Below are 17,030 nucleotides of genomic sequence, written 5' to 3'. Positions count from 1 at the left end.
ACCTAGATTGTGTCGATTGGATGTAAACCCCATTTCACTCTCCCACTGTTCACATCTGGTTTTCACTCTCTCATTGTTGACATCTTGTAAATAATAAGTCTAGCCTCGTTTTAAGACTACTATTGTTATTTTTTACTTTCACATTTCAAATAAAACTAAAAAATTATTGGGAACACACAAACCAAGGAAAATAACCACTTGTTAGCCTCATGACTTTGAGAAAATGGTGAAACTTATTTTCTGTCTTCAGGAAAAGTTCAAGAGCAGTTTATTGGCCCAGTCCGATGATTTCAAGAAACAAGTTAGTATTTTATTACAAGAGTTCCAGAGCAAGGGTCCTTTCTTGAGTACGATACCAACTGATGAAGCGTTAGAGGTGGTCGCAACCATACGAGAACAAATGAATCAACTGAAAGAACAGGAAGCACAGCTACGTCGTGGTCTCGCCATCTTTAAAATTGATCAACCAGCATCAAAAGAAATAGCATCATTAGAAAAGGTTTGTTTTTAATTTAATTTAAAATTTAAAGATGCATTACGGTAGATAAGAGCTAAATCTGCCCTATTACAGGTCTTTCTTTTGTCTTCAGATGTTATTAATTAGACATTTATTTACATGTAAACTATAAATCTATTTAACTAAGATTACATTATAACACAATTTTATTCGCAAAACTACGTGAGCACCCTTCGGGACTAAATCAATTGCGAAAGTTGTGAATCCATTTTGATTTAAATTGATTTAAATATTATCCAATTGGTGACATATCATTTATGTCACAGTCGGAAAAGCCCAATTATTTGTATTGTAACATTTCTACTGTGTATTTTCAATTTATCAAACTTTATTTCACCAGGAATTAGAACAGATTGAGGCTGTCTGGGACCTTACAAAAGAATGGGAAGGATTGTGGGCTGAATGGAAAATTGGACAATTCCTGGAACTACAGACTTCGGACATGGAGACTCACTCTCAATCTTTATATAAAAAACTTTACAAATATAACAAAGATCTCAAGGTTAGTAGTCTTTTAAACATCCATCGTCTTCATAAGACAAAAAAAAGTTTTTATTGTCTTAAATGTAAATATGCTTTGTGCTGAAAGTTTGTTTGAAACAACAGTTGCCACAAACATGGCGTGAAGTTACTGCATGGACTTGATCATAAAATCAAGACACGATGTTAATACTTGTTATGTTGTCTTGTTATATTTTATCATTGCTTGATAAAGACTAGAAAAGCCTAGTCGAAACGTCGCTCAGCAATAAGCAGTAATATTGTATTCTATAGAATTGTGACCTGTATGTTCCAGTTCAGTTACTAAATGTCATTGAAACATTTAATAGTAGTTGTGCCTTTTGAAAATAATTTTTGTGTTTTGAAGGAAACTTGACTTAGTTTTTTCTATACAAGTGCATAGAATGTTGATGGCCGAGTCTTTATGTTAAATACGTACTGTCAACCTGATCGTATTTAATGTTTTATTTTATACAGGATAAGAATTGGGAGATTGTTGAAACCAGTAAAAATAAAGTCGATCAGTTTAAACGTACCATGCCATTAATTCAAGATTTGAAGAATAAAGCCATGAGACCTCGGCACTGGAGTAAAATACAGGTAAATAGAATTATATAGATTGGGTACAGTTCCACAGTTGTGTAGTAATAGGTTAAACATGTTCAACTCGACCCTGTGGTTGCCAGCGAACCTTGTCAAGTTGCAGTCATGAACCATTCTACACACAGAGAACTATCTATTCTACTTCAAGAATAGATATTTTCCCTAAATTGCTGTCATATCCAACAATTAGTATACTGGGGCCTGTTTCACAAAATTTTAACTAAAGATAAATCCAAATTTTAGTAGATACTTCAATTTTGATTGACTAAGCACTAAAATTAATCTAATATTAATTAATCAAATTACTAAAATTTGGATTGTATCTTAGTTGAAATATAGTGAAACGGCGTAAGATTAGTATGGTCATGAACAGGAGATTCCCCAAGAAGAGCAGCGAGAATGCAAGTATAACAATTAGAGCCTTTATGGTGAAAATTAATTATTGTGTAGATTGTCTACCCATAAGTAAAGTTTGTGAAAAGCTCTTTATGTATCATTTATACTTCCCTTACAGACTGAGATGGGTCGACAGTTTGATTATAAAGCCGAAGATTTTACTCTAGAGAAGATAATTGAGTTTGGTTTCGATCAATATGCTGAACAGATCAATGAAATATCTGGAGCAGCTACCAAGGAATTGGCCATTGAACAGGTTTGTAATTATTTACATATAAAAAATTTAGCATATAAAGATAAAATATTCTTTTCAAGTTTTATAGAAATAGGTAACACTAGACAGCTATATAAAATATATAAATATAGTGTAATTTTCTGTGTTATTTTAGGGTCTAGAGAATATAGAACAAACATGGAATCTAACAGAATTAGATATTGCACCATATAAAGATAAAGGTCACTTCAAACTCAAGTAAGTTTATATGCAGTTTATTATCCCGTATTGATGGGGAGGGATATTGAAATGCACTCTGTTCTTCGTTCATTTTGTTTCTAGAGCAGATCTCATGGAAAGCTCAAGATATCTTTAAACTTTGTACACATATTTATTAGATGAATATTTTTTGTGTTTCTATGAAAACATAATTGACTTAGTTTTTGTTTATGATTGGGTCTTGTTTTATCTGATGAAAACTACCAGTGAATAACAACTACCATCTAATTAGGAGGGTATAAGAATTATTTCTGTTTTGTTATGAAATTATTATAAGATTACAAATGTCCATGTGAACAAATTATAATAGTGTTTAGTTTCCATCCAAAGCAGCAGAAACTTAATCCTTCTCAAATTATCTCCCTTTAGTCTTCAGACTTTGTGAAATTCTCTCCCTTTAGTCTTCACCTGGAAATCTTTATCGAAACCAAAAGAACAATGCACTTTTCAAACAAAGCCTATGGCTCTGTTTGGGGGATACGAAACTTGGCATGCTTTTTATTATGTCACAATCCCAAGATGGCGGTGATGGCGTAATGTTCGGTTCCTTGTCCATATACTACTATCATACTTGTTGGCTTAGTTATTGAAATTTGTAAAAAAATCAAAAAAATAAAATAGGTAAAAACTAGATAATGTAAAAGAGAATTTGCTGATAATTTCAGTCAAATTGATCCACTCTGAACCTAGAATTTAGCGATTGAATTTTGAGCAGCAAATCGGATCCTAATCCAGTAAATATCGCAGGCCTAAAGAAAGACAGATTTAGCTCTTGCATATTGTATGTTTAATAATAATCTGAAATATTGTGTTAAATTTCTACAGATCGACTGATGATGTTTTCTTGGCTCTAGAAGATAATCAAGTACAGTTGTCAACCATGAAAGCTTCACGATTTGTTAAAGCGTTTGAACAGGATGTGGATAGATGGGAGAGAACTCTGTCGCTAATTCTAGAAGTGGTAGAAATGTTGTTAACTGTTCAAAGACAATGGATGTACTTGGAGGTAAAATATTTTTTTGGGGTGATATTTTAGTTCATTTGAATTTTGATTGAGGAACAGACTAGTCCTACTTTACCCCCTCTCCAGTATTAACAAACAGAACCTATAATATACATCAAGGAAATGCAAAATGTAGATTGTATATATGAAACTTTAATATTAACTTGCATGACATAAACTAGGCTTGAATCGCAAGCTCCTTGTACATGAGGCAAGAATAATATTTGAGATTTAGTTTGAATGCTTTTATATGGGTTTAAACAGTATTTATTTAACCTTAACATATAGTTGCACTCAATATGCAATACATAATAAATTATATGGATTTGGAAACCCTAGCTATAAAGCTTATATTAATCCATCACCAAAACCCTGTTTCTTATATTGAAACCTTCATTTATATACTTTAATTTTAATACTAATAGTGCAGCAACCACGTCTATATTCTATTTGTATACATGTTTTGTAGAATATATTCTATTTGTTAACATGTTTTGTAGAATATATTCTATTTGTTAACATGTTTTGTAGAATATTTCTATTTGTTAACATGTTTTGTAGAATATATTCTATTTGTTAACATGTTTTGTGGAATATATTTTATGTTGATACTTTTATTTAAATATATTTTATTTGTATAAATGTTTTGTAGAATATATTCTATTTGTTAACATGTTTTATAGAATATATTCTATTTGTTAACATGTTTTGTAGAATATATTCTATTTGTTAACATGTTTTGTGGAATATATTTTATGTTGATACCTTTATTTAAATATATTTAATTTGTATAAATGTTTTGTAGAATATATTTTTGGGAGAAGATATCCGTAAGCAACTGCCAAGAGAGTCAGCTGAGTTTGATGATGTTAACGTCAAGTGGAAGATTATAATGTCTAGATTAAATAAAGATCGTAATGCTCTGAGAGGAACACATCACGAAGGTTGGTAACATTCTCATAATTGCAAACATTTAGTTGTTTCAGACCATACTAAACTTACACTGTCTGTCTACCATTAACTGTCTACCATGGATTCCTGTTGCTCTTCTTGAGAACAGTCTGTTTGTAACCGAAATCTACTGTTCATGACCATACTAAACTTAGGCTGTTTGTCCACAATTAGCTCCGCTTGAGAACAGACACTAACTAGCTAGTTGACCGCCATTTTAATTAGTTGAAAACTCTACTTAGTTGGTTCAGACCATACCATGCTTGCGAATAGACACTAAGGTAGTTGACCGACATTTGAATTCTTAAATCGACGATTTTAGTCGAAAACTCTGAGAAATATTTATTCCACTTCCATTTAATATCATTGAAAAAGTTTATTCAGGCTTTGTGTATATGGCAGATATGAATGGAGTAGGACAACATTACAAAATAATGTACTAATTTTTGGATAGGCTACTGCAGCCATTTAGGGAAGATATCTATTCTCGCAGTAGATTGTTGTCTTGACTGGAGAACTTATTAGCTGTCATAGAATTAAAAGTTCAAGGACAATTAACACAGTTAAATTTATGGTATTTGTGTGCGACATGAAATGAAATGGGGTTACTGGGCTAATGAAGACGGGCATAAGCCATACAGTGTGCTAAGAGGGAAATTTTGCCTGGACAATGGCACTATTGCCTACTCTTATATCGAATTCCAACTGCCAAGGGATTTTTTACAATGTGTAAACGGGTCCTTGGTTTATCGTCCTATCCGAACGACTAGACAGCTGTCCTTGTCAGGCCCTCCATCCTGCACCACTGACAAGGGGAAATGTGCTGAAAAATCCCGATGAACTTTTTCGACCAATGCAGGGATCGAATACATGACCTCCAGGCTAGTGAGCCAGCGTCTTACCCACTTAGCCACCATGGCTCCCTATTTGTCTGTGAAAACTCTCAAAACAAAACGTAATGTAACAAATTATAATTCTTTGCCACACTTTGTTCACTTCAGATATTTAAGACATTGTTTTACAAAGAATGACAATTTTTACTAATTATTCAATCTAAAGTTAACAAAATGTGGCAAAATTGTGATGAATGTAATCAACAGTCAGCGCACAGTGGGACAGATTTGAATAATTTAATTTGTGTGACAATAAATCAAATCACACATAGAATACAAGTTACTTAGAAATTTATCACTGTTGCTGTTTTGACGAGGGTTCTCTCGTCTTAGCAAGCAAAATACTAAATGTCGCTCAAAATAAATCAGGTTTTGTTTGAACTTTTTCCAGGGATGTTGGAACAATTAAACGACATGAACGTAAAACTGGAAGAAATCCAGAAATCTCTTGATATGTACCTGGAGACAAAGAGACAGATATTTCCACGATTTTATTTCTTGTCCAACGACGACCTCCTTGAAATTCTTGGTCAGTCCAAAAATCCTGAAGCTGTACAACCTCATCTTAAAAAGTGTTTTGATAATATTAAATCTCTCAAGATGACAAAGGTTGGTAGAATATCATTGAAAATAAATGGTTGATAATATATCTCTCAAAATGACAAATTGCTGATAGAAAGCATTGAACAAATTTTTAATCACTGATGTCTAATCACTCTGAAGAATTTAAATGAGAATGTAGCTAGTTACCGTAAATAGGTTGCCTTGCCTGACCTGTACATAATGTCATATAATGTATTGGATGTTAAAATTGTTACAAAAAAAAACAAAACAACAGCCTTGCCCATTTTGTCTCATATATTATTTATAATGTCATGGTATTTTTTATATGATCAAGGTTTATTTTGGTGTATTTTATAGGGTTACGATATATTTTGGTATATTTTATAGGGTCAAGGTATATTTTTATGTATTTTATAATATAGGGGTATATTTTGATGTATTTTATAATGTATTGGTATATTTTGGTGTATATTATAATTTAATGGAATATTTTGATGTATTTTATAGGGTCAAGGTATTAGTACTAAATGGGAAGCTGGAGGTATGTTTGCTAGTGATGGAGAATATGTAGAATTTACACCAGGTCCGTTTGCTATAGAAGGCCCTGTTGAGGTAATACAAACTTTTTATCTTATTATGTCACCATAATTATAGTTCTTTGAGAACTCATTAAAATTGTTCTTCCCGAAAACTGTTCTTAGCGTGAATTTTTTAAGTTTTGAAATTGAAATAAAAACAAAACAAAACAACATTACTCTTAAGAGACTTTCAAATTCCTAAAAGGAGTAAAAATCAACTGGTTTAGCTGACATTTTTATTTTGTTTTAATATCATTTGTTTACATCTATGTCTTATTTGTATTTTAGTTTGCTTATTTAATTTCTGTATCATATTTTGTAAAGTGCATGTGAGCACTTAGTCGTGGAAGTTGTGCGCCATCAAAATGTACAATAATAATAATATATTGGTTTTTTATCAGGCTTGGTTGATTGAAATAGAAACGGCCATGAGAAGAACATTAAAAGAAAGTATGAAAGTTTGTCGAGGAGCACTGAAGAAAAATCTCACAAAACGAGATAAATGGATCAAAGATTTCCCTGGTCAGGTAATAGAAAACAGACGTTTTTTTTCTTTAACAATATTTTATTCAAAAATTGAAATTAACTAAAGAACAGGAGTAGCCTTGAACCTTGAACTCTAGCATACACCTGTGACACTGCTAGCCTCCTTTTTCAGATGCATTGCCAACAAGACTGGAATAACTTGGATTTGGTACAATGGGACTGAATTGTTTAATGTGGTTGAATAAGATTATTAGAGAAACCCCATTTCATTTCACATGATATCAAATTACCTTGAAAATGGTGGTGACGTCAATGTTAAGATCCGAATTTTGATTGTGACTTCACTGGGATGAGTAATATGCAGCACTGTATCTTCTGTGCACTTCATTAGAACAATGAAAAATCATCACAGAAAGATGACATCATAGATCGATGATGTCATAAATGAATGATGTCATAATTCAACCAATAGAGTCTATCACAATGGTCTGCTAATGGTTAAAAATCTTTGTTTAAAAGAATGATTTTAGTGTGTGAGAGGAATTCATCACTTGAGCTGAATAAGAATTATTTCACAAATAGAAGAGAACCCCTGTTTTCAGTGTATTTCACAGAATTCATAATGATTTACTATTTTTTAAAGATCTGTATTACAACAAGTCAGATACAGTGGACACAAGATTTATCGAAGGCTCTGACAACCAGTAAGGAACGAGGGGATAAAAAGGCGCTTAAAAGTATGAAGAAGAAACAGGTCAGTTATAAAACAAATTTCTTGATTTGATTTGTGTTCGGATTATTTTTCACATAATGTTTGTGTCTTGTGACTTTTATGTAGTGGTAGATACTAGAAATTTAAAATTAAAATGAAAAAGAAAATTCATATGTCTTTGAGTTTTTTGGGAATGTTTTTTGCGAATGAAAAATAAAGGTTAATGATGATACATTTATCATCAACATTGTTATTAAATATCAGGGAAGTAGTATATCCATATATGTTTCATTTTGTTAAGAATATTTAACCCTACTTCTAGATGTCATTTAAAAAACCAAGATCGCGGAGGCCTTGCCCAACTTAAATTTGTCTATATTTTAGTGAATTTGTTTCATTTCTTGCCAACTTGAGTTATACTAATTTGATTTATTTTTATCCAGGTTGCCATGTTGAACAAGTTTTCTGAATCAATCCGAACGAATTTAACAAAGATCCAGCGATTAAAGATTGTAGCGTTAGTTACAATAGAAGTTCACGCTAGAGATATTATAGAAAAACTGATTAAGACTGGATGTAATGATACCACGGCCTTCGAATGGTTGAGTCAGCTTCGTACGTACTGGGATAAGGTAAGTTATTAATGCTTGATCACTGGCATGGCCTCACCACGATCTGACACACACAGTTGCCCCTTGTCAGTGGTGCAGGACGGAGGGCCTGACAAGGACACTGTCTAGTCATTGGATAGGGCAGAAAACCTAGATCCTGTGTACAAATTGACTTGAACATAAAAGAATACTTGACAGTTGGAATTTGAAATAAGCGCAGGCCATAGTGTCACTGTTTGAGCAAAATAAAGCACACTCTGCATGGTGTACATCCGTCTCCATTAGCCCAGTCAGAGCAGAAAAGTAGGATGTTAGTAGATCTCATTTCTTTTCATTTCATTTGGCATCTCCTCCATGCTCTTTGGGGGTAGTTTGTCTGTTTATCCATGGATGGTATGGATTAGAATACAATTAATGTTGTTAGATCAACAATGAGTATTCACTTTCTAGTCCAGAATGCATAATGCGAGATAACTCCAAAGCAGAAACTACACTTCTCTGTTTCTGTCACTGTCTTAGATTTGTCTGCAGGAACCCGAGACAGGTTTATAACACCTGGGAAATGGGTCGAAAAAGTTTGGGGCCGGTAAATTTTGTCTTCATTAAAATAAGAACAGTTGGGTATTCATTTTGTTTGACTTCATATGTGAATAGTGTAATAATTTTATTTATATAGGAAATAGAAGAATGTGTTATAAAACAGACCAATACACAATTTACATATGGATACGAATATCTAGGTAACTCTGGGCGATTGGTCATCACTCCATTAACAGATCGTTGTTACATGACCTTGACCACTGCCCTTCATCTACATCGTGGTGGAAGTCCTAAAGGTCCTGCTGGTACGGGTAAAACAGAAACAACCAAAGATTTAGGAAAAGCTCTGGGGATGTACGTTATTGTTGTGAATTGTTCGGAAGGTCTGGATTATAAATCTATGGGAAGAATGTTTTCAGGTCTCGCTCAGGTAAATAAATCATTTGTTGAACATTACAACTACAGATCTAGATATAATCATTCATTTAATATTATTACTACAGGCCTGTAATAATCATATTTATACTCTCACTTTGAAATGTGGTTGTATATTGTCGTCGCCTTAGTCCGTCGATTTGTCATCCACAATTTCTAGTGAACACTTTGCGGAGTAAATTTTTGAAATTTATATATTATTATGTTGTTTAGATTGCCGAGACAAAGATGGTTATTTTATTTCAACAATATTCGTTAATTTACTTCTTGAGTTAATTATGCCCCTTGTCATTGTACCCGAGAAAATATCTGGCACTATTGAAGTTGTAATCAAAATATTTGATATTGTGCCAGACATGTATTAAGTGCCAGACATGTATTAAAAAGACAACTTTTTGCCGGACAAAATGTCCGAAAGCTGTAGATTTGTACCTGACATTGTCTGTGACAGATGGCTGATTTCCAGACTTGTTATATAATAGGAATTAAAGTTATTACAATATGCTGTTGTAATCTATACTAATATTTGTGACTGTCGTTTGTCTGTCTGATTGTTTGTTTGTCTGTCTGTCTGTTCGGGGTTGGCGGCTACACTAGGTCTGCCCAGGGTCTGAAATTTGGGGTATAGGGGTAGCTCGGACCGGGGAGTAACATAGGCCAGGTGGCGTTAGTCTACCACTTCCGGTTTCGGAGTTATGACCCCCGAGCGAAGCCGGGCATTCTTCTAGTCAGTAATAACTAAAAAGCACTGCTAAATTAGAAAAAAAAGTTATTGACTCTTCAAGAAAGTTCACTTTATAAACTGCTTATTCAATTCTTTTCTTATTTGTTCAGAAAATAAGCATACAAGTATTTGCAAGTTTGTAATTGTATATCATAATAATGCTTTTATTGTATATTACGGACCAGAGTGTGGGTTTGTTGTTATTGTATATTACAGACCGGACTCTAGGGTTGTGTTATAATTATATTGTTATTTTTGTATATTACAGACTGGAGCATGGGGTTGTTTTGACGAATTTAATCGTATTAATATAGAAGTATTGTCCGTAGTAGCCCAACAGATTCTCTCTATATTAAAAGCTCTACATGAAAAATGGAAGAGATTTGTATTTGAAGGACGAGATATTGAACTGCAGTTTTCTTGTGGTATATTTATCACCATGAATCCAGGTAATACCATCCTTTCTTATTTATTTTTTTAAGACGGATTTGCGTGTGGCCAAATGGTTTAATGTGTGCACGTTGAGTCAAGGAGTAAGGACGCCTGTCCAACCTTGTAGGTTTTCTATGGGTCCTCCAGTTTACTCCCACTGCTTAAGACCCCTACACCGTCTTCATTAGCCATGTTAGTCCCGAAATGACCTAGTTTGTGTCGAGTGGACGTTAAACCCCATTTCTCTCTCTCTCTCTCCGTCTTTATTAGCTCAGTCGGAGCAGCACAGTATGACATTAGCCATTTCATTTAAGACCCCTACGTGAAAATAATTTATTGAAATAAAATTGAGTCAAATATGTTTGTCCTGAAGTGACCTAGTTTGTGTTGACTGGACGTTAAACCCCATTTCTCTCCCTCATTCTCTTATTCAACACAGTTTATTTCATATCAGGTGACAGGTTCGACTCTGTTACGATAGCTTGGTTATTATGACACTTATTCACTAGACAGGAGATCCCAGTGTTGACCGTGAACATTTCTCAGGGTGTTCTAGCCTGGTTTCCCCCTTGTCAGTGGTTCATGACAGAGTACCTATCAAGGAAAAAGCCTCTAGTTATTCGGATTGGACACAGAAGTCAGATCTTATATATTATATATGCATCATGTTGAGGATCCCCCAAAATAAGAGTAGGCAGTAGCTTAGGTCCTGTGTGCACATTGGCATGTACGGAAAAGAACCCTTGACAGTTGGAATTCGAAATAAAAATAGGCTGTAGTGCCGCTGTCCAGGTAAAATTTCCCTCATAGAACACTGTATGGTGTCTTCATTAGTCTGGTTGCAACTGGTTCAGGAAACTAAGATGTTAAAACCCCATTTCATTTCCTTTTTGGCCTCTTGCAGAGATATCGTCTCTCATGATGACATTTAATTGATTGCACAGGATTTTACTTTGTCTTGGCTAATTTGGCAGGAAAAGGATTAGAGAATATTCGACATCAATATGATGATCGTGTGATTTTGTTAAGGAATGTTATAAACCTGCTCTTGCTTAATTTTTTGTTCTTTTTGCTTGAAGGTTATGCTGGAAGAACAGAGCTACCTGATAATTTAAAGTCTATGTTTAGACCTATAGCTATGGTCGTACCAGACTCAAATCTGATTGCTGAAATTATTCTCTTTGCGGAAGGCTTCGGTAACACAAAGGTAAATAAAAGATTATCTACCGTTGATAATTGGATGTTAAATAATCAATTTGAGTAAATAAACTAAATATTAGCGAGTTTTAATCCGTGAAGAATTGAATATTGTCTGAAATATCAAAAATGATGTTAAAGCAGCTTTAATCATATTATATTTCTCTGATAAGACATGGCAATGGTGGGTTGGAATTTATAAATAATTACCACCTTTTTTTTCAAATAATTCACTACATTGTAAATATTTTCATTTCTTTTTCTTTTTTTCAGATGTTGGCTAAGAAAGTATTTACGTTATATTCTCTGGCAACTCAACAGCTGTCGCATCAGGATCATTATGATTTCGGTCTACGAGCGTTGGTATCAGTTTTACGTTACGCTGGTAGGAAGAAGCGATCCAATCCTAATATGGCAGATGAAGAGGTCAGTTTAAGTTTTATTTCTTTATATTTATTATTTTGCTAACAATAATTAAGCTCATGCGATAAAATGTTCACTGTACAAGTTTTTGTAATTTACCAATATTTCAAACTGTTTTGTTTTATGAAGTTTTTATGTTTTATTTGAAACATTGACATTGGAGCTTCGACTACACTATGGTTTCATTTACAAATGATTCTAATTCAGTAGGCTTATATTTTGATGTTTTATGAAAATTTTATTAAAGAATTTGCTCATTCTGCACATAGAGAACTATCTACTCTTCTTCAAAAAAAGATCTCTGCCCTAAATGGCTACCATATCCAACAATTAATACCTATATTGTTTTGTTATGTGGTCCTACCCTGGTTATTCACATAAAGACTAATTAAACCTTTTCAATTGATTAAATGAAAGCGGAATATATACTTCTCAAAATTCTCGAAATGTACTTAGTTTTTTTTGACTAAAATCGTCGATTTAGGACATAAAATGTCTGTCAACTAGATTACTATCTGTTCTCAAGCAAAGCTAATTGTAGACAGACCGTCTAAGTTTAGTATGGAATTTTCTGAGTGAGATGGTGTTTGATAAATTCAAAGTACTGTTAAATCAGGCTTCATTATCAACAGTTTGACTGTTAGTCATTTTTGATAATGATCTTCATTAGATTGGTTGGTGAAGAACAATACAACATTAAACCCCATTCATTTTCATTTTTCATCTGCACTGAAATTTTTCAAATTGAATTCTTTTTCCAAGCATAATTAATTTCCTGATTTAATGTTTCTGTTTTAGCATGCTTATATTTTGATATTTGAAGAAAATGTAATCATTTGATGGTATTTAATAAATCCTATGTTTGTTAAAACTATATTTCAGCTTCTACTATTATCGATGAAAGATATGAATGTAGCCAAGTTAACATCTGTAGATTTACCATTATTTAACGCCATCATGTCTGATTTATTCCCGGGAGTCGAAACACCACTGATAGATTATTCCATGGTACGTATATTTAGGCCATACAAAAAAATATTCAGATTCTAAAGAGAGAGAGAGAGAAATATGGTTTAACGTCCACTCAACACAAACATATGGGTCTTTAGCTGTGGGAGGAAACCAGAGGACCCGGAAAAAACCTGTGCAAGCAGGGAATTGAAACCACGCAACGACTCATGACAGACCTTATGATCCAGTGCGCACACATTAAACCATTTGGCCACCCATTGCGGTTTCCGGATGAGACATGTTAAAGACCCCACGCTAATGGGACCAAATTTCCCTCATCCGTCTTCAGCAGTCCAGTTTGTACAGAACAGTAGGACGTTAAACCCCATTCATTTTATGTCTGTATAGGCAACAAGATGGCTAGGGTTGTTTAAGGCAAGCAGAAGGCCTAACAGCCATCTTACACTATCCCAGAATTCTTCTAGGATTTAACCCTTTTATTAGTAATATATTTTTAATGGGAAGTAAATCTTTTTGATAAAACACACTTTATAAGGTTTCAGACCACTATTTCAAAACCCATTTCATTGCCATATTCTGATATTGCTCTGTTATTTTCATAGATGAAAGGAGCTATAGAGAAGGAACTGGCTGAAACCAAATTACAAATCAACAATCATACAGTCACCAAAATAATACAACTTTACGAGACGAAGACATCACGTCACTCCGTAATGATAGTCGGGAATACCCAGTCTGGTAAAACGGTGGCGTGGAAGACTTTACAGAATGCCATGACGCGACTCAGTAAACCAGATAAAGATAGGAAGGAAGCCGTACCAGGATTTCAACAAGTTAAAGTAAGTCAATAATAGAATTTATACATGTGATGGATTAATGTCCAATATGCTATTTATAAATTACCCCCTGTTTTCATTGAGAAGAGCTGCAGGTCTGTGGTACTGGAATTGTGGCTAGAATATCACAGGTTCAAATCTTGGCGCGGGCAAAGAAGAAAATTCAGGATTTTTCATTGGTCATAGGCTGACAAGGAGGGAGGCTGAGTCATTCGGATGGGACAAAAAAAACCCTTAATCTGTCAGTGTACTTGACAAATCACGCCGCCTTATTCTAAAAAAATAAACTTAAATATTTTAAGAATTCAACATTTTCATTGGCTGAGAATAGAAATTACAGTACAAATTTGAGCTCTTATCCAATGAAAAGACACCATTCTTAAATATTTCAAGAATAAGGATCCTGATTGATAGTATTGTATCCATAATGTCACAGCCGCTTGTATTCAATGTGTTTTTTATATTAACAGGAATATCCTCTCAATCCTAAAGCTCTGTCATTAGGTGAACTTTATGGAGAATTTGATTTGAATACTAACGAATGGACGGATGGTATACTCTCTAGTGTCATGAGACAGACTTGTTCTGGTGAGTATACTTTTTATATAGAATCCTCTGAAGATGAGAATGTTAAACATATACTTAGGGTTTTTTTTGTACATCTGATTTGATTGAAGAGGGTGATACAATTTGAACTATTAAATTTTTTATACTATCACATTTTAATTAGTAAATAAAGTGAAGTGAAAATTGTCCACTTTAAAAAACATATTTTTAATCTCAGCTAAATAAAATACTTCAAAAATCAACTGACTGCCCAAATTTTTATACTATCACATTTTAATGAGTAAATAAAGTGAAGTGAAAATTGCCATCTTTGAAAAACATATCTTTAATCTCAGCCAAATAAAATACGTCGGAAATCAAATGACTTCCCAAATTTTTAAGTGAAAGGTTTGCCTTCGGGCATAAATTTGTAACATTTCATATGTTTTGTTTGTAGATGAGAAACCAGAAGAGAAATGGATTGTTTTTGATGGACCTGTTGATACATTGTGGATTGAGAGTATGAACTCTGTCATGGACGACAATAAAATTCTTACGTTGATTAATGGTGAGCGTATCTCGATGCCTGATCAGGTATCATTGCTGTTCGAGGTCGAGGATCTTGCAGTCGCCTCCCCCGCCACTGTTTCTCGTTGTGGTATGGTGTATGCTGATTACAAGGACCTCGGCTGGCAGCCGTTCATCGAATCATGGCTTAGCAAGAAAACAGAAAAGGTGAGTGGTCACTTCAAAATGTCAATCATTCAAATTTTGGTGACTGCATGCTTGGTCAAACTACATGTATGTTCTCCAATTTACTAATTGTTTGTCATTCTTCAAGATTAAAGATACATTATTCAAGAGCTAAATCTGCTTATTGCAGGTCTTTCTTTAGGACTTAAATATTATATAAATTATTAATTAGACATTTATTAACATAATAATCAATTCTCAAGATTTCTACCAGATTAAAACGGTTCAGCCATTTAATGATTTAATTTAAAATTGGAGAAGTGAGACTAAGACTCAAATATTCCAGTACAATAATACACAATCAATACAGACATCTTGTCAAACTACAAACAGAATAAAGTAATTTAAGGCCATTTGATACTGAATACCTTATTTGGCTTGTATATGTACACAGAATCCCGTTTTTTTGTACCATTTGATCGACACAGAAATTGGGTCAATTTAAATCACTGAATTCTATGAATTAGAATACATGACTTTTTTTTATATATTTATTTATTGATATGATTTCAGGGACTTGTAGAAGAATTACGAAGGTTGTTTGATAAATATCTCGTTAAAGTTATGGACTTTATACGTCATAACTGTGAGGAGTTAATTCCCCTGTCACAGTTGAATGGAGTTATGTCCCTTTGTAAACTGTTTGATTGTTTGGCTACCAGTGAAAATGGGGTAAGTTGGACGTTACAATTTTTTTCTGAAATTGTTTCAATTGCCTCTTTTTTTTCTCTAAAAATTAACATTATGACATTTACCAACATGAAAGCTAAATATCTTGGCCCTTTTTAAAAGATAATTCTTAAAGATAATGATATATGTCACACAATTTTATCTATTTATTCGTTATAGTTATATATAGTTACCTTTTTTAACCATGCGTCCCTTTTAGCTAGAGCTAGTCACAAATATATATCGTAATTTGATAGGCTATTTCCTAGATGCGACCAATTTTAGGATGGCAGCCTATGGTTGGTTGTGACTTGTGAGTTATAATCCTAATACAAAATATAGCTATTGGCAAATGGGAAGGGCAGAATTCTGATCTCTACTTGTAAATCATTTTTTTCTAGGTTGATCCATTCGATACAGAAAATTTTGTGCGTATGGTTGAGTTATGGTTCCAGTTCTGTATGATCTGGTCTATCTGCTGTTCCGTTGATGAGGATGGACGGAAAAAGATCGACAACTTTATACGAGAAATGGAAGGAACTTTCCCAAATAAGGATACAATTTATGAATATTATGTCGATCCGAAAAATAAAACGTGGGTTCACTGGGAGGAGAAATTAAAAGGAGGCTGGAAGTATAATCCAAGGTAAAAATTGAGTATTATTTAAAGAAAATATTATCTTGGAAGCTGAAATATTTAATTTGATTCATTATATAAGCTTACTGACATAATAAAATCAAAATAAAAACATTTGACAGAACAGGTGAATCAGTGGGTGAGGTGCTGGCTCACTAACAAGGAGGTCCTGTTTTTCTCCATGTCAGTTGTGTCGGACTAAGGGCATAGGAGAGTGTCTAGTCATTCATATGGTACAAAAACAATGTTAATCTGTGTATTGATTGGCGTGCACATAAAAGAACATCTGACCGTCGGATTTCTATTTCTATAAACCGTAACACGGCTATTCAATCTGTTACTCACACGACATCAGTTACCATTTTGACAAAACCTTGACCTCACTAGACATTTAACTTGAGGGTCAGCCGGTTTCAACCTGATAACAGGTCATTGTGATAGAAAATATTTTGATTGCTTTTTTATTTCAGTCTACCTTTCTTTAAACTGAGTGTACCAACAGTTGATATGGTCCGTTATAATTACCTCACGTCAAATCTCATGCTGTCCCAGAATCCT

Source organism: Patella vulgata, chromosome 1 (assembly GCF_932274485.2).
Source record: "Patella vulgata chromosome 1, xgPatVulg1.2, whole genome shotgun sequence".
NCBI classification, from domain to species: Eukaryota; Metazoa; Mollusca; class Gastropoda; family Patellidae; genus Patella; species Patella vulgata.
This window is presented reverse-complemented; position numbering follows the sequence as displayed.